Source organism: Mus musculus, chromosome 2 (genome assembly GCF_000001635.26).
Source record: "Mus musculus strain C57BL/6J chromosome 2, GRCm38.p6 C57BL/6J".
In the NCBI taxonomy this organism is placed as follows: domain Eukaryota; kingdom Metazoa; phylum Chordata; class Mammalia; order Rodentia; family Muridae; genus Mus; species Mus musculus.
In genome coordinates this window covers 6,296,835-6,316,596 of record NC_000068.7, presented here as the reverse complement: position 1 = coordinate 6,316,596, position 19,762 = coordinate 6,296,835, and the positions used below count along the sequence as shown (strand labels likewise).

General features: G+C 41.0%; 1 long non-coding RNA gene across 1 annotated transcript in view; it reads right to left on the bottom strand.

Annotated features, from left to right (window-relative positions):
• A230108P19Rik (RIKEN cDNA A230108P19 gene) overlaps positions 1-19,762 on the bottom strand; it is a 128,361-nt gene that overhangs the window by 5,015 nt on the left and 103,584 nt on the right. The window contains exons 5-6 of the long non-coding RNA NR_040333.1: positions 3,396-3,738; positions 1,381-1,482 (exon numbers count right to left, since the gene is read on the bottom strand). This is a non-coding gene — a long non-coding RNA (RIKEN cDNA A230108P19 gene). The remainder of the gene's footprint in view (positions 1-1,380; positions 1,483-3,395; positions 3,739-19,762) is intronic.

Genomic DNA, 19,762 nt, shown 5'->3' with positions numbered 1-19,762 from the left:
GCTGGGCTCTAGGCAGCTTCATTCCAAAAATGTGCATCTGCCAAACCTCTCGTGCCAGCTACTTCAAAAGCAGTGGCATATCCTTGTGCCTTCCAGATGGCATGGGGTGGGGCTCTGTACCTTATCGGAACTGTACCAATATGGAGAACCATGGAGAACCACAGCTTCTGGGTGCCCAGATACATCCAACACACATCATAGTCACCAAGCTGTTTGAGAATGTTCTGTGCAGTCAGCTGTGCTGACTTCTGAACCTAGGCTGCAGTCCGACTTGGTGCTGTCATTATTAGGAAGCATTTTGTGACTCAGTATTGTGTAAAAATGATGTTCTCCATCATCTTCTGATTGGTCAATGAAGAGGTCATCAGCCTATAGCTGGGCAGGAGAGGACAAGGCAGGGCCTCCGTGCCCTGAGAGAGAAAAAGAGGGGGGTCTCGGGTAGGCACAGGGGTGGGGGTCGCCATGAAGACCCAATGAAAGAAGTAGATGCCAGAGAAAGACTGAAATAGCAAGTAATGTCATGTGGCTGGGAAGTAGTCAGACCAGCGTAATCAGGTAGAATAGATCAGAATTTATCCAGATATAGTGCAAAAAGCTTATTAATAATTAATTATTATTATTATAATTATTATTAATTAATATAAAGGTCTCCATGTCATTATTTAGGAACAAGAGAGGACTTTTATATTGAGTGAAACCATTCATGTTGGTAGACTAGTTTGTTTCTCTCTTACAGTGCTAGGGTTCAAACCTGTGTCCTCACATAAGCTAGACAAGTGCATCCCAATCCTGCCCCACCGGGGAATTTTCCCTAAAACTCTGGGAGTGAGGGGACTCCTGACATGGCTGCAGGTGACTGGGCAGCAGGAGACTCGAGGCTCTGTATTCCACACCTAAAGCAGATAGCTAAAGGGAAGTTGCCAATCAACAAGTTTATGTGTCAAGTGAAAAAATGTATTGCTATTGAATATTCTACTTAATATTCCAAGATCAAATAATACTCCCTGTCAAAAATTTCTCATTCTATTTATGTTATCACTTCCTGACTGCTTTCCTTTAAGTTGACTCATCCCTATGTAAATACATTTATAGAGAAATTTTTTGAATAAATATCTAGAGTAAAATGCAAATCACACAGTAGAACACAGGTGTCATGTCATATGAACAGAGGATAAAAATATAAAAATGAGCACATTGGAAATAAAACAAATATCAAAACGAGTTAGTAAGAGAGCCTGATGCCTATTCCCTATGTTGAAAAGAGAAATTCCTGAGTGTTAGAGATGTTGGTTGCTGTCTTAGGCAGGTTTTCTATTGCTATGAAGAGACACCATGACCACAATTCTTACAAAGAAAAACATATAATTGAGGCTGGCTTACCATTCAGAGATTTAGTCCATCATCATCATGGCCCGAAGCATAACAGGTGGAGTGCAGGCAGACATGGCACTGGAGAGGTAGCTGAGAGTTCTCCATCTGAATCTGCAGGCAGCAGGAAGAGACTGTGAGTCAGTAGGCCTGGCTTGAACCCCTGAAACCTCAAAACCTAACACCAGGGACGCATTTCCTCCAACAAGCCACACCTCCTAATAGTGCCACTCCCCGTGGATCTATAGGGACCATTTTTATCCAGATCACCACAGTTGTACTAACAGCAAATATCCTGCCACCAATCTTTATTGGCTTATTGATTCACCAGCTGATGCCTTTGCCAGGACTAGAAAAAAATCACAATCTGTGAAAAACCAAAGCTGCCACTGTGAGAGATGATGGTGTTTGAAGTCTTGCTCATCTTCCCTACCATAGTAGCCCCTACCTGTGTTTCAGGTAACACACTTTCTGCCACTTCTGACTTACTAGGTTAGCTGAGGGTCAGGATACTGAGTGGCACCATTTTGGGAAACTACTCAGAAGTTGGATGTTGTGTTATGTCAATATGCTTTCTTTGTGCTAACTCAGTCATGAACAAGATTGTCACTGTCATTGTCACATTCATGTGAAACCAACTATTGCAATTGAACTTTTTATTAGTGTTCAGGACACTCATAGTGTATAACTACCTCCTCTAACTCACAAATGCTTTCATTGCTCCCCCAAAACCTGTACCCCATGTTCATTAAACCTGTTCTGTCATTTCTCATGCAAACATAGGCCCTGTCAGCCTCTAATCTACTTTATCGCTCTACACTGACCTGGGATACTCTATCTAAATGCAGTCCTGTGATGTGGGGCCTGCTGTCTATCATTTCTTTCACTAACGTGTCTTTGGGGTTCATACACATTGTAGCATGTACTGATACCTCCTTTACATGGATAATCATATCACAACTGGCTAGTATATGTAAGACTGACAATTTGGGTTTTCCTATCTTTGGGCTATCATGAAAATTGCTATTATAAACACATATTATTTGCTTGAGTAATTATTTCTCATTATTTCAGGAATGTGCTTAGGAGTGGGATTGCTGGATCCTGTTGTAACTTTAAGTTTAAGGAAGTACTTTCTAAGGAGACACCAAACTGTTTTTACAATGGCTTATATTCCCGCCAACTGTGCACAAGGTTTCCAATTTCTCCACATCCTCCATAAACACTTGTTATTTTCTGCTTTCATGATTATAGCCATCCCTGTGAGCACAAAGTGGTATCTTGTGGTTTGATTTGCATTTCCCTGATAACAAATGATATCAAATATCTTTCATGTGCATATTACTGCTCTGAGTAACTTCTTTGGAAAACTGTCTATTCAAGTTACTTGATCATTTTTTTAATTGGGTTGCTTAAATTTTTATTGAGTTATAAACATTCTTTATGGGTCCTCTCATCACATATATGATTTGCAAATATTTTCTTCCATTCAACAGTTTACTATTTCATCTTACTGATAATGTCCTTTGATGAACAATTTTTTTTTGTTTTTCTGACATTCAATTTACCTATTTTCTTTTTTGCTCTGTTATATTTTTAGCACCACTTCTATTATTGGCTTCTTGCCAAATCCAAAGTAAAAACCTTTTAAAGTTTTATGGTACTTTATATCTTTATAAATATAACATTTTATGGCCCTTATATTAATATAAGATTTTTAAGCTATATGATTCCCATGTACCTCAGGTAAATCCATTGACCCAAATTAACTTTATAATGATGGGAAGTTATCCATGCTTGACACTGTTGCTTTAATAAATTAGTTTGGTTAGCCAAGAATATGAGCAAGTCACTATCGTGGATTCTACAGCAATCTATATTTGTATTTATTCACATCATAAATTATTCCTGTGTGCAAACAGAAAGTGTACAGAAAGTGCTGTGCCCCACCCAGTGCTGAGGGCACACACTTGAACCATGGTTTATGGGATGAGAGCCAGTAAAATTGTAAATAATAACACAACTACCTCAAACTCATAAGCAACAAAGGCGGTTGGTGCACAACACCGATGAGCTTCACAGATTCTGATCTCGCTCGTACCAGCTTCTTTCCTTGCCTATGTTTGTCATCTCCACTCGCCCAAGGTGGCGGCTAGTGATTTCCAGAGTCCCGGGCTTCCTTGAGCTCAATTAGAGAAGGCAAGCAACTCCAACAACGGTGTTCCTGTGTCTGAACTCTGGGGTTCATGAACCGTATCCCTGCACACATCAGTAGGCACAACGTACTTTACATTAGCTGCTCTCCTCTTAACACACTGCCAGTTCAAGACGGGCTTCCATATGGGAGGTGTGTGTTTCTCAAATGGTAAACTTGGCAAATGACAAAAAAGAAAACAAAAGATATTAAGGAGCTAGCATCATGTTCCTCAAGGTCATTGAAGAGGTCTTCACACAAGAGATGGGGTTGTCTGGTCATGTAGCAGAAGAGTGTTAAGGTCCTTTTTTTTTTTTAAATATAAAAATAGAGATTAATCATCCATTTTATCTGGACCACTGGTGTCAGGTGAAAATCAGTAATCCTGTGAGTGTAACTTGAGAGCACATCATGGTACACTTCAAATGCCTGAGTAAGGAGTTTAGATTTAGTTCACTAGGCAATAGATAGAAAAAGAATATGATTACTCTCTTGGAGAGATATTGCTCTAAAACTGGTGCAGTATTTTTAATTCACTAGATGCTGGATCTTGATGTTTAATAAGCTATAGTCATCACCCATTCAGTAAACAAATGTTTATTGGATACTTACCGATGCCCACCTGTATTGTACTGTATTGGCAGTAGCTGGGCATTCAGTGGTGAATAAAACAGCAAAGCTGTTACTCTTGAGGGATTTGTAGGGGGATGGAGATGATGACATATGATTGTCTGATGTCTTATCTGCTTTGGAAGGTGTTATGTTCTGGCCTGAGCTTGTCAGTGGAAAGCAGGATGAAAACGACAGCCATCAAACCTAACCTCTGGCAGCTCAGAGACCAAGCACTTCAGGAGAAGTTACTCTTTACCCCTAACTGGGTGATACAGTGAGACAATCTGAGGGACTTCTCTACCTCAGTCTCAACATGGCCATTTTTAAAATGGCTGGCTCTTATCTCAATGCTGGACACAAATATTTTCTTGTTAAAAAAAAAAAATTAAAGCAGTGGCTGGCAAGATGGTGCTACCCATAAAGGTACTTGCTGCCAACCCTGATGACCAGAGTTCAAGTCTAGTTTCCTAAGGCTACAATCATGGTTGTGCACACGCGCACGCATGAGCACACACACTCACACACACACACACACACACAGTGGGGAGGATAGAGATGGAGGACAGGGAGAGAGAAAGAGCTGGGGGTAGACCAGTTGCCTCTGTGGGCAAATGTTTATGCTGCCAAGTCTGAAGATTTGAGTTTGATCCTCTGGGCACATAATAGATGGAAAGAACTGACACCTGCAAGTTGTCCTTTTGTACATACACAGAGTAATATTTAATTTTAATACCAAATTTAATAACTATGTAACTTAAAATCTTTCCCTCCCTTGCCTTCCCTTTTGACCTTCAACCAGGTTCTATTGAAGACACAAGAGGTAGAACTTAGCATGTCTGTAAGCCAGGGCTCAAGAGCTCGGCATTTGGGAGGCTGAAGCAGGTGCTCAAGTTCAAGGCTAGCCTGGTCTACATAGTGAAACCCTGTCCCAAAACAAGCAAGAAAACAGCAACAACCGTAAACAAAAAATGTTGAGGATAAATTCAATGTTAAAGACTCTAATCATAACAAAATTACCAATACATAAAGTTTCAAGTTGTGTTTCTCCCTGTCAACAGCATGACCATGTCTTTTACCTGGCCAGTTGGAGGTTCAGAATAAATCCTATGGGAAGGTGTCAATAAATGACTGGTGGGCTAAGTAAATAACAATTAAATTCAGAGCAAGCCTTGAATAACTTTGTATGATAACCCTTTATTATAATAAGCTAGTCTACTGGTCTCTAATAAAGACTCAGAACAAGTGTCTCTTGCCCCATATGTTCTTTCCAGGTTTAGTGACACATTACAAGTTTTTTGTTTTGTTTTGTTTTGTTTTGTTTTGCTTTCTTTTATTTATCACCTGGCAAGAAGACACTCAAGAGAACCACTTGTGTGTATTATGTGTCATTTGTCTGTAGAATTTATGGGAGATCCATGGTGCCCAAGATGAGGAAGGGACATTTTCAAGGTGACCCATGGCACCCAGGATGAGGAAGGAACATTTTCAAGGTGACCTATGGTGCCCAGGATGAGAAAGGGACATTTTCAAGGTGACCCATGGTGCCCAGGATGAGAAAGGGACATTCTCAAGGTGACCCATGGTGCCCAAGATGAGGAAGGAACATTTTCAAGGAAGAAAAATGAAGTCAGCCATGGTAATTATATATCATCTGCTCAACTTTGCTACCTGGGAAATACCAAGATAACCTTTTAAATAATTAATTTGTAAATATCCAGAGGAGAAAAGGAGAAGTACTGAGGGGCAATAATACATATCTGAGCATGCTGTGTAAGAGCAATTTAATTTTCATGTATGCTCTGGTGGCAGGTATGCTGGCGAAGAAGGAGAAATAGCTGTCATCAACTCTCTTCAATAGATTCCAATATGACATTACTGCCAATAAGCTGAGACGATGCCATCCAGCTGAAGAGTGGCTAATTTCAGATGTATGTGTGACACTCATGTCAAGCCATTTCTGAAGAAATAGCATAAACACCCTTTCAGAAGAAGCACTCAAAATCAACCTTTGCAACTGTCGCAGAATCTAGAGCAAAGAAACAAATCTACATAAAATCTCTCTTTTCATTGCTATTGTATCAAGATTGTGAAATGCAATAAAATTTGCCTTGCTAGACCAACTTAAAATAGGGATTGATACAGCTAAGACTAGTGGTAACCTCTCATGTATATATTCCTTTATAGATAATGCAAGAACTCTGTCTTTAAAGACAGCTTATAAAACACACACAACTATGCTGAAGGTTAAAAATAACATTTATCCCAGCAGTGTTGAAGCCTGTGTTTTTACTGTGATTTTTATCTTGCCATTGTTGATGTCCTTTGTCTAAAAAGAATATTAATCTGAAAAGACATCTTCAAAAACTATGTTCTGTATTTTTATTTTTTATGACAGGCTTCCTTTTACATCCCACTCTGGCCTTAAACTCACCATGTAGTTGAAATTACCTTTAAATATCTGACCCCTGTGTCCACCCCACCAAGTGCTGGGATTTCAGGCATGTGTCACCTGCTTGGTTTATCTGGTCATCAACCAGATGAACTACATTTGCTTTTAAATAAGCAGAAGATTCAAATTAAAAGTGTGTGCCTCTGCATTCATACACACCCAAAGCTGACGTTACTGTCCTCCTCGTGTGTAAGAGAAGATTCTGGTGGAAGCCAAGGTGCTGGGCATAGAGACTTCACACTTGTCACCTGAGTTTCATTTCCCCTTGGGGTTTTCTGTGGTTGTCGAAACTGCTCTGCAAATACTTTTGACTTTCTTCCTTGTTCACAGACAGGGGAACCACTTGCTAGCCACTGTGGGTTGGGATGTTATCTGATCTGCTTTGTTGGAAACAGAACATGGCCTATGTGATTTTTTACGCAGAACACTGAATGGCGGTGTGAGACTACCCAGAGCACTCTCTGTGTGTTACAACAGCTGGTCATGCTCCAGATGGTGGCAGATCCCTCAGCATTAGTTAGAAAACACTACGGAGTGAGAAACCCCAACTGTCCTGCAGTGACTAGTGTAAAGTATAACATTAAAAAAAAAAAAAAAAAGGGCTGGTGAGATGGCTCAGCAGGTAAGAGCACCTGACGGCTCTTCTGAAGGTCCTGAGTTCAAACCCCAGCAACCACATGGTGGCTTACAACCATCTGTAACAAGATCTGACTTCTGGTATGTCTGAAGACAGCTACAGTGTACTTACATATAATAAATAAATAAATCTTTAAAAAAAAAAAGATCCTTTTTTTGCCACTAAAATTTGGCAACTGTTTGTTAGTACAGCAGAACTTAGCCTATCCTGACTGATACAACAGGATTTTTATAATCTCTAATATAATTATCATACTGATTATTAATTTTTCCTAGCACTGAAACCTCAACATTGACAAAAATATCTTAAGTCCCTGTGGACATACTTGATAGACACTGAAACTTTAAAAAATGACATTAAGGGGACTTGAAGATAGTTCAGCACTTAAAAGGACTTCGTGCTTGTTATGAACATAGTGTACCAAGGGGGCCGCCACCTGCTCAGAGGAGAAGGGGAAGAAAGAATGGGGGAAGGATTATGCAAAAGGAGGACTGGGAGTGGGGCACTGAGTGGGATGTAAAATGATAAATAAGTAAAAAAAATTAATTAATTAATTTAAAAAGATATTTCCTTAAACTTTTTAAATTTAGCATACAACATAGTGGGGCTCATCATGATGTTTCTATACATGTATATCATTACATTTTGCTCATTATTATTAACCTCTCTTTTCGCTCCTTAAACATTTATCTTGACATATCTTCTAACATAGAAAATTTACATGGGAAAAACTACAAAGAATTCGTGTAGATTCTTTACCCAGATTCAACAGTGTCAACATTTTAATACAACAGCCTTTCTCTCTCAATCTCTGTCTCTGTCTCTCTGTCTCTGTCTGTCTGTATGTCTCTCTCTCTGTGTGTGTTTGGTGGAGTTGGGGAGGCATTAGAGTTGTTTTTAAGAGGGTCTTCATGTTATCCCAGGCTAGCCTTGAACTTGCAATGTAGTTGAGGATGGCCTTAAATATCTTGTCTCTACCTTCCAAATGTTCAGTCTATGTAGTGTTGGGGATCAGTCCAAGGCCTTGTGCATGCTAGCAAGGCAAGAGCACTAATAAACAAGATACATCCTTAGCTCACGATCTCTTCTTCTCTTGTGATGCTTGCGATGGAATCCTGGGCTTTTCGTATCCCGACATTTGATCCACCATTGACCTATGTCCTCAAGCTGTTCTGAACCACTTGTGAGTAATTCAACAACACACTCCTTTACTATCAAACACACAAACACGCGTACAGGCTTGAACATAGCCACAGGACAATTATCAAAACCAGGAAACTGAATACACGGCTCAATAAGCAGCTCAGAGTCAAATAGCATCCCTTGTCCCAGCAAGGTGTGTTGTTTTGTGTTGAGACAGGGTCTTGCTGTGAAGCTCAGGTCGGCCTCCAACTCACAATCCCATCCTGCTTCTGCATTCCTGGTGCTAGGATTACAGCCATGTATCATGCTCCGATTTTAAGGCCTGTTAAACAAAATCTCCTTCTAGACGTCAATCCACAGAAGCACAATGAATTTAGCCTTTATGTTTCTTCGGTGTTCTTAAGCCTGGAATGGTTGGTTCCTTAACCTTTCTCTTCTGGGATTGATTCTTGGAGACGGTAAGCTTATTGTGTTTTAGAAAGGCCCATCAATTTAGATTAATTTGCTGATATGTCACTATCAGATTTATCGGATAGGGTTACAGATTACTATCAATTGTGGCTTTCTAAGCACAGTGCTGTGGTGTGGTGACTTTGATAAGAACCTGCGCTCAGCACATCTCTATTCTATCACTTATCACATCAAAATTCTTGTGCCAAGGAGTTCCTAGAACCCCTACCGTCCCACCCCCCAGCTCCACACACAAATTTTTTCCCTATTGCCCATGAGCTCAGCTCTAGACAACTTCATACTCGAATGGCAAAACTGAGAAAGAAGTCCCACCCTTACAGCTGCCTAAAGGCTAGCTCTTAATGTTTACAGAACCGGAAGACAATTTCCTATTTCAGGAGAGACCCAGAAGTTATCAAGCATAATGAGCCTTTATTTTGGATTGTTCTTCACCCTGATCATGTGACTTCACAGTCACGGTGACATGGCCCATTCCGTGACAGAGACTAGAGACAACTTCTAATTCCAAAAGACAAAGGAGGTACTTGATAAAACACTAATCAGAGTTTGCTGTTATTCAAAAGAAGATCTGGCTGCTCTCAGCAGCTTCTCTCTGCCAGGGGCAGCAGTCAATCAAGAGAAATGCAACCAGCCAAGACGCTAAGAATAAGACACTGAATGTTCAGCATAAATAGAACATTTAAATTAGCCCTATCGTCACTAAGGCTCAGGGAACTCTGCAGAAATGAGAAAGCAAGAAAAAATGGAGGAGTGGATGGATGGGGAGGAGCACTATGAAAAGCTGCCTTCTAGACAGAACATGGCTATTGCAAGTGTGCACACAGCAGCTGTAGTTACCTTCATGAAGCCTACACCAAATCAAGGCAGCCAACATCGCAGTGTGGGTGGAGTAGAAGACCTTCAGGCTCCGCTCCTTACTGAGGAGCTGTTGGTAATAGATAGATCCTGAAGGCGGGATAATCATTCTATTGAGGATGTGGCCATTTGTAGGTTCCTGTGTTCCAATGGATCACCTACTCAGGTGATTTCATGTGAACCTTCTCCCCATTTATCTGGTCAAATACAGGGTAGGCAGTGGAAGAGAAAGGTGGGGCTGGAAGTTTTAGAGAGGGAAGAGGAGAAAGAGGAGGGGGGGAGACTAGGATACAGAGGAGAGAGAGGAAGACGGAGGAAGAGGAGGTGGAAGGAAGATGGAGCAGAACCACATGACCTAGAGGAGCCGCAAGTAGCGAGGGATCTCATAACTGGGGAATAGAGTAGTGTAGTAGTATAACTGCCCAATCTAGGTATGCAGCTTACAAACAATACAACTGAGTTGTGTGGTTTTTGCATGGGTTTATTGGGGTTGGAGGTTTAGCGCAACACAAAGACATAACTGCCATTTCAGGACCATGGAGTACAGGTTACAGGTGGAGCAGAGCCCAGTCTTTGAGAAACAGAGGTTTAACCATAAACAGGAATGAAACTAGTTTCTCTTTACTGTAAGATGGTGTTTAAGCTTAAGATGGAGGCAGCCTGGTTCTTCACTAAGAGCAAATGCAGTTTTCATTGGCTATCAGTTGAGGACTCATTGGTCTGAGTTGAAGACTGTGAGCTATTCATCCTTTTCTTCCTTCTTGGGATGTCATAGTAACGTCAGCATCATGTCTAGTACATGAAAAAGTACAGTTCCCAAACTTCCTTACAGAGAAATGGCCAACAATATGCAAATGAAGCATTGACGACAGCTTTTTGTTTACTGCGGCCTTTCTCCTCTCTTTGAACCAGAAATGCAGACACCTTCATGAGTCCTGTAGCAAGCAAGCATCCTGCCTGCATCTCTGCAGGATCGTTCAGCATATGAAAGCAGAAACACAAGAAAGGAGAGACATTATTACATCAGTGTGCATCACACTGTACCAGATGGCTTACCCTTGGTGTCTGTAACACCTGAGAAAAATACCATTCTATCTTGTTTTAAGTGACTGTTAGCTTGGTTTTTTAAACCAAATCTTAACTGACAGAATAGTTGAGCTGAAGGAGTTTGCAACTCATAGGAAGATCAACAATATCAACCAATCAGACTCCCAGGGACTAAACCACCAGTCAAAGAGTACAAATGGAGGACCCATGGCTCCAGCCGCCTATGTAGCAAAGGATGGCCTTGTCTGGCATCAGTGGGAGGGGAGACCCTTGATCCTGTGGTGCCTCGATACCCCAGATTAGGGAATGCTTGGGTGGTGAAGTGGAAGTGGGTGGGTGAGGGAGCACCCTCCTAGAAGCAGGGGGAGGGGATGAAATAGGATTGTGGAGGGGAAATCGGGAAGGGGACAACATTTGAAATGTAAATAAATAAACTAACCAATTAAAAAAAAGAATAGTTGATTATAGAACTTTGATGTCCCTTTCTTATAAGTCTGAATGTTTATGCTATATCTGTGACCAGGGGGACATTGTTTTTTTAAAACACATACATAGGGAAAACTAAGGTGATCAAAGATATTACAGCAATACTCATTGTTTGACTTAATGAATGAATCGCTCAGATGCCTCTGTGCAACACCTTGCTCAGTGATTCTAACTTTTCCATAGATATCTATTTATTTACTTACTTTTGTGGTGCTTTGCTCTGCAGAAATTTCATCATCAAGCAATATTCCCAGCTCCACATTAAAAGACAGAACAAATAAAACAAAACCAGCTCTGCTCTCCTAAAAGTATTTGTTGCTTGGATCAACTGTGAAAACAGTGTGCTACGGGTGTTGCATCATGGATCGTCTTTGAGTACGCAAACATAGTGAGAGAAGCCGGTCACAGGACAAATACTCCAAAATCCTGTTGGATGAGGCACCTACAGTTGTCAGGTATCAAAACAGAAGGTAGAAGAATACTGGAGACTAGATGTGAGTGTGTGTGTATGTGAGTGTGTGTTGGGGGGTGTATTGTCCAGAGGAGGGGGGTATTTTCAGAGGAGGGGGGTATTTTCAGAGGAGGGGTTATTATTAGAGGTCAGGTTATTGTTTAATGGGTACAGACTTTTAGTTGGCAAGATGGAAACGTTCTGAAGATTATTTACATGGCATTTAATACTGCTGAGCCCTATGCTTACGAATTGGCAAGGTAGACCTTAGATTTTTTAAAGATTAATGTATTAGGGCAAACATACCCCCTCTCCCGATTTTACTCACTTTTCTCTATCTCCTTTCCAATTCCATGGTGGATTATTGATCCTCTGCCCACAGGTTAAATGCTATGTTCTTTAGGCTTGTCCTGGATTCCAAGGACAGATGGTTCAGAATCCAAGTACTCCAGAACACGTTATGATCCATTAGGTCCCAGCTTCATAAACAGTGGGTTGTGATCCATGTGGTGCTATTTCCTGAATTTGGAGGTTGCAAAAATTCGGCAACAGTAAGAGATTTGTAAACGCTCAGTGACCAGGATTTCATTAAAAATAAAACACGAAGTGATTGTGAGGCATTTGTGGCAGTGCTTGCCTGTGCTAGATCTTGTGACTTCACTGTTGCCTGGGTGCTGGACCTATCACAGGCATACTCTGTACCACACTCCCTACCCCACACTCTACTAACAATGCTTTCTGAAACGCCTCTGCTCTAACTCAGTTACGAGCACCATTGTGAATTACAGAGCTTTTTGCCATATAAAGCCTGTAGGTACCAAACAGTATATCTTTGGATGGTTTTGTGCAAAAATGGATTTTAAAAAATCATTTCAGTTACTGACTTGAGTTTGATTTCTTAAAAAAAATCACTCAATCAATTTTGACACAGAGTAAGACAGAATTTCCAGCAATTGCAATATTCAAGTAATACAGCATTCTTAGGATTGACGATTATAAAAATAACAATATCAACCAACTCTGAAAATAACGAGGATGCGCTATGACCTGTTGTCTTTGTTTGGGTCACTATCATTGCGATGAAACACCATGGCCAAAAGCAAGTTAAGAAGGAAGGACTTATTTGTCTTATACTTCCATATTATTATATCACCATTCCCCATCAAAGGAAGTCAGGACAGAAATTCAAACCGAGCAGGAACCTGGAATAGGAGCTAGCTGATCCAGAACCCGTGGAGGGCTGCTTGCTGGCTTGCTCACCATTTCCTGCTCAGCCTGCTTCCTTATAGAACTCAGGACCACCAGCACAGGGAGAGTATCACCCACAAGGTACTGGGCCTTCTCCCATCAATCATTAATTAAGAAAAGTCCTTACAGGAGGCATTTTCTTAATTAAGATTCCCTCCTTTTAGATGACTTAGGTTGTGCCAAGTTGACATAAAACTATCTAGCACGGCCGGGCATGGTGGAACATGCCTTTAATCCCAGTACTCAGGAGGTAGAGGCAGGCAGATTTCTGAGTTCGAGGCCAGCCTGGTCTACAAAGTGAGTTCCAGGACAGCCCGGGTTACACAGAGAAACCCTGTCTCGAAAAAAAAAATGAAAACAACAACAAAAAAACCTATCCAGCACACACACAGAAAAAATATTCAGTCAAGATTTGATACTTGCTTGCTTTCCCTCCTTTGCTCTCTGCCTCCCTCCCTCTCTCCCTCTCTCCCTCTCTCCCTCTCTCCCTCTCTCCCTCTCTCCCTCTCTCCCTCCCTCCCTTCCTTTCATTTATTCACCCCTTTCTCTCTCTTTTTTTCTCATAGTTCTCCTCTGGCCTCAAACTCACCAAGTATACCAGGCTAGCCCCAAACTCACAGAGATCCACTTGCCTCTCTCTCAAAGTGCTAAGGCTAGAGACATGTTCTTTCAGGCCCAAAAAGCCTTAATTCTTCATATAAGTATAAACAAACACATCCATCTCTCCCTTGTACGTAATATTGTGCTTCTTTTCAATAAATGGTAAAACTGTATTTATATCAAAGAATTATTTTCAAATAAATATCTGTCATTATCCATAGATATGTCATTTGTAAGCAGCCTTAGGGTTTCTGTCGCTGTGATAAAAACACTATGAGAGGAAAGGGATAATGTCAGCTTGCAGTTCCACATTCGTGTATCTCTGCGGGGAGTCAGGACAGGAGCTCAGAAAGGACAGAAGCCTGGAGGCAGGAGCTGATGCAGGGACCAGAGGGGTGCTGCTTACTACCTTGCTCTTCGTGGCTTTCCCAGCTGGTTTCTTACAGCATCCAGGACCACCAGCTTAGGGGTGATACTGCCTATAGTAAGCTCGCTTTCCCACATCAATCACTAATCAAGAAAATACACAGTGGGCCTGCCTATACTCTAGAGGTGGACTGATTTCTAGGGCATTTCTTCCTGCACAGGAGTCAGCCACACTCTTTCACTCAGAAAATCCATGCAAAAGAGCAATATAACTCCTGCCAAAATGGCTCATTCTGTCAATCAGAATCCATAGTCTAAGCAAGGAGCATCTTGGATTACTCAGAGGCAGGAGTCAGGTGTGTGCCGACCTGCTCTCAGGTGGTGTTGCCATTTACTGGGTGCCACTCTACCAAACACCTTGTTAGATTTGAAAACCTTGACAGAACATGGAAAACAGAAAGAAGAAATGATGGCTCAAACTCCCCAAAATATGATGAAAGCCACTAATCTACACATTCAAGTTATTCACCCAGAATCCTAACTAGGATGAATTTAAGAATTCCACATCTAAGGATCCTTTGAAGATCTTCAGCCGAAGTCTCATCCAGAATGGTGAGAGCAGAGTGCGATGAAGCACCAACATGGGGGAGTGTCAACAAAGACTGCTATACCCAGAAACTCACACTCAACATCTGACAGAAATCAATACATTTCTAGAGAAAAACTGAATTTGTCTGTAATTGACCTGAGCTAAAAGCAACCAAGGGACTGAAGAGGGGCTGAAGTTCAATGACTAAAATGCTTGCCACAGAAACACAGGTCCCCAGCACCCACATAAAAACCTGACAGCCCTGGTGGCCTGAGGTGGAGACAGGAGATTCCTGGGCAAGTGAGCTCATTAGGTCATTTCCATCTGCAAGCTCTAGGCTCTGTGAAAGGCCCTGCCTCAGAACAGAAAGTGGATGACAACTAAGGGGGATGCCTGCATCTATCACCAGCCTCCACTTTCCTGTGCATACATGCACACACAAACACACGAACATGCATGCAACACACACATGCATCCGACACGTATGCAAAAAAAGCTGAAGTAAAAGGATCCTAGGTAGTAATTTAAATCCACATGAAGAGGTGAAGCTTACCAAAAAGCATTAGATGGGAAAATACACAGATAATGCAAATGGACTTGTGTTTCTAAGTCTTTTTCTCCTCTCTGGTTTTAAATACCACTCCGTAGATAATAATTTTGAGTCTGTGTTGATACATGAATGCAATGAATAAAAATAATGTACTGTATTCGATTATAATAACACAAAGGAAGGGGAAATTTTTATTCCGATGAAAAAGAAAAGGTTTTGTATACTATTAAAACTAATTTATTAACATGAGCTACATTGTTACAAATTAAAATGCAACTTTAACCTTTTACTACAAGGCAAGTAGTAAGAAAATAACTAAAAAATTTGGTTAAGCAATAACAAGGAAAATAATAAAATATGCACTAGAAAATAGCAACTTAATGTAATAAAAGACAATGATAGAGACAATAAGCCACCCCATAAGAAGGAACCATGCCTGATGCTGCTCAGGTGGCCAAGAACCTAAGACTAGATAGGCCAGGGACCTAGGGAAAACCAAATACAGCGGCTCCCAGCGACCTTCAGCATTCTGTTCTGCTCATAAATTAATGTCCTACTGGCTCCTTCCAGCAGTGGATGAGAGCATAGAGACCCTTGGTTGGACAATGTGCAGAGAGTGAGAGACCTTGGAACACTCAGTCCTACATGGGATGTCTCCATCAAAACTTTCCCCTGAGGAATCAGAGGGCTATGTGGGTGGGGAAGTAAAAAGATTATAAGAGCAAGAGGAATAGCAGACACCAAGGAAAACAGTGTCCTCCAGACGCAGCAGGACTAGCATACATCTGAACTCACAGAGGCTGGGGCAGCACTCACAGGGCCTGCACTGATCCAAGACAGGTCGGGTCCCAGTGCTAAGAGAGGAAGCAGACACGAGCTCCCATCCCTTAGCAGGAAGCTAACTCCAATTGACAAATTTCAAGGAAAAAATTAGTATTCTCTAATGAAGTCTCACTAGATATACAAATCACATGAAAGGGCAGACCCCATACCCCGCAGTGGATGGCTAACAGGAAATTAACTCAATGGTATTTTGGGAGGTTTTTGTTTGTTTGCATTTGTTGTTTGTTTGGTTTTTGGTCTTATATTGCTTTGTTTGCTTTTTTTTTTACTTACTAGTCTTTTGCTTATATATTATGATTTCCAATTTGATAGTTTTTAAGAAAAAAAACTATAAAAAATAAATAGCAAGTAAAATAAAAGGGTATTCTAGAAAATAGCTATTTAACACACTAGAAAGCAATGATCCAGACAATTAACAGGATACAGTAAGCCATAAAAATAAATATCAAAACAGTAGGTTTAAATCTTACATAAGCAGTAAGTATACTAATGTAAATAAATTAAAATTCTAGTTAAAAGGAAATAAAGATCAGGAAAATGGATAAAACACATAATCCAGGCATTGTGGTTCATACGATACTTTCTTTAAAATTGCAAAGCCACTTTTAATACTTTGGGATGTGCCGCACTGGAATAAAAAACACTGGGAAGGGGCAGCCCTCTCACCCCCAGGAGAGTCCAGAGGGAGAGAGGCTACCTGGGAGGGGAGGAAGCCCAAAGGAGCTGGCTGCAGACTCGGGGGTGGAGGGGTAGTGGAAGGGAATGTTCATAGGTGAGACCTGTGAACACTACGGGAAGAAACTCGAGCATAATGGGACTGGCTCCAGGCACACAGATACAGGGCAATAGGGTTGGGCACGAAATCACAAGCTACTTGGGTTCTCCTTCTTCTCATTTGCCTTTTTCTGCTTCTGTTTCATGATCTCTGCATCCCTCTGCTCGCGGGAGCAGCAAAAAGCCTATGGTCTCGTAGCTTTCCCTTAACCGAGTCTCTCTGCTTCTTCATGCTTTTTGGTGGGTGATCTCTCGCTAGTTACTGTGGGTCATGGTATCAGCAACGGCTCCAACTAGCCTCTGTTGTGTCCCCTCATTCTGGACAACGTTATAAGACACACTCTTGAAATTAAAAAATACAACCAGGTTGAAGGTAAAGAAAGAAGAAAAGGAGGAGGAAGAGGAAGAGGAAGAAAAGCCACTTAGCAAACTAATCAAACAAGACCTAGAGTGACTATACTTGTATCTAACAAAAGGGCTTTCATACAAAATCATTAGGAGGAAAAGAGAAAGACATTTTGTAATGATGATAAAACTACTGTTACTTTTACATTTTAAGAACGAACAGTAACTATAAATGTAATTTGCACCTAAGAGCAGAACCCCAGGGTGCATGAGAAGAGGATTAGATTAACTCAGTCATAGTCGGTGATGTTATTACCCTCTTTCCAACAGCAGAAGAGCCAGCAAGCAAAAACAAGACAGAAGAACATGGTAAACAAATATGGCCACGTGTGGTGACACACGCCTGTGATCCCAGCACTCGGGAGGTAGAAGATGGCGCATGCAGAGTTCAGGACCATCCTTGGTCACACAATGAACTAGAGGGCAATCTGAGTTATCCAAGACGGTGTCTCAAAAAATAAAAATTAGCAAAAAGAATTTCTGCAATTCATTACTATAAAAATTAAATTCCATTAAAAGTGATCCAAGGATTAAAATCAACCATTGCTCCAAGAATATGGAAAATGGCCAATAAATACAATGCAAATGCAAATAAAAAAACACAACCCACCAATTTTTTTAAATGTTTTATTATTCATACCCACATCCACATCATAGAGACCAGAAAACAACCTGTGAAAGGGGTCGGTTCTCTTCCTCCACCTTCGTCTCAGGATTGGACTAAGTTGGCAGGCTTGGCAGGTGGGGCCTTTACCTGGTGATCTAGCTCACCAGACCCAGAACAATTGTTTTTAAACATAGAAAATGATCAATGTTATCCAGACTGTAGAGAAACTGGAACCTTTGCACACTGTCGGTCAGGATATAAAATAGCACCATTGCACTGGAAAACAGCCTGGCCATTCAGCAGGTTCAAAAAGTTCAGCACAGAGCTGCCCTCTGACCTAACTGTTCCAGACCTGGGTATGCACATAAGAGAAATGAGAAGACATTTTCACACCAAGGCTTGTATATGAATATCCATAGCAGCAACATCCCCTATGCCCCAAAGGTGAAAACAACCCAAACAAATATTGGTCAATGAAGCAATAAATATTTGATATGTTCAAACAATGGAATATTGTTCAATCATAAAAGGGAGTGAAAGTCTGATTCTTGCTATGACACAGATGAACCTAAAATGCTATGCTACCTGAACAAGCCAAACCCAAAGGCTTCCAAATCATACGGCTTAGTCTATATGAAGTATCCAGATACACAGATCCATGGGGACAGTGAGGAAAAGTGACTGAAAGGTGTGAGGCAAAGGGAGAGAAGAGTGTGGCCTAGTTATGAGGTTTCTTTTCAAAGTAATAAATATCCAGGCATTAACAATGATGGTTTTTGTACCTTTGTGGATATACTATCAACCACTGGACTATTGTTTTAAAAAATGGACTTTCTATTCTGTGAGTTATGTTTAAAACTTATTAAAAGGAAAACCACAAGATTGAAATAATGACCTGAACACATTAACTTACCCAAGTCATTGCTATGCAAACCGGTGTATATGATGCCCTAAATCTCAACTTGAGTCAGTATACTGCAAGCTAAGTTATGATATAACAGAAGGCAAATCCTCCAACTAGAACTAAGTTTTAAGAAGTAACCCAATGTGGTGCCAGGAACAGTGAGACTCTCCAGGGAGGACACCATGATTTCCATCTGCTGTGTCTCAGAAAATGATACTAACAAAATAATTATTACACTCATTATAAAAAAATTAAACATTATTAAAAGTGAGCAAAGGCTAAAATGGACATTCCGCCAAGAGGATGGACAAATGGCCAATAAACACAATGGAAATGCAAATACAAAATACAATCAAAACCCAAGTATTTTTAAATGTTTTTATTGTGTGCACGAACACACATGCACATACATGCACACACACACACACACACATGCACGCACGCACTCTCAGATGGGCACCACAGCATACATGTGCATATTCATAGGATCTACTCACAGCTTCTGGTGGCTGCTGGTGGCACATTTGTCATCCCCACACTGGGTGTCGGCAGCACTTTGAAACCCTCACTAGCTCTGATTCTTTGCATTAGTTATCCCAATGTGAGGCATCATAGTGAGGTCAGCACCGCCCAGGTTAAACGCGTACTCAACAGCATTTCCATTTTCTGTCATAGTACGTGGGCTCAGCTTTCTCCCAAGACTAATTGAGCAGATAATGCCACAGAAGAGGAGGAGAAGGAGAAGGAGGGGGTGGGGGGAGGAGGAGGAGGAGGAGGAGAGGGAGGGGAAGAAGGAGGAGGAGGAAGAAGAGGAGGAGGAGGAAGGTGATATCACTGCACAATTTTTCATCTGTTATGATCAATGTATAGATAAACTATAGAAAATTTAACTCTAGTGAATTCAAATGAAATTTAAACACTAACACTCAAAATGGAAACAGAAAAATGCAGTGGAAAAAGGCTAGAAGAAAGAAAAACGGGTTGTAAAGAAAAAAAAGAACAAGAGAGAACATTTTCATCTGGCAGCTACAAACTGGGAGATTCCCTCTGTGCCTCTATACATGGAGGCTGTAGTGGCTTTCTTTCTTTCTTTCTTTCTTTCTTTCTTTCTTTCTTTCTTTCTTTCTTTCTTTTTTTCAGTTGGAAATGGCAAGGAGAATTTT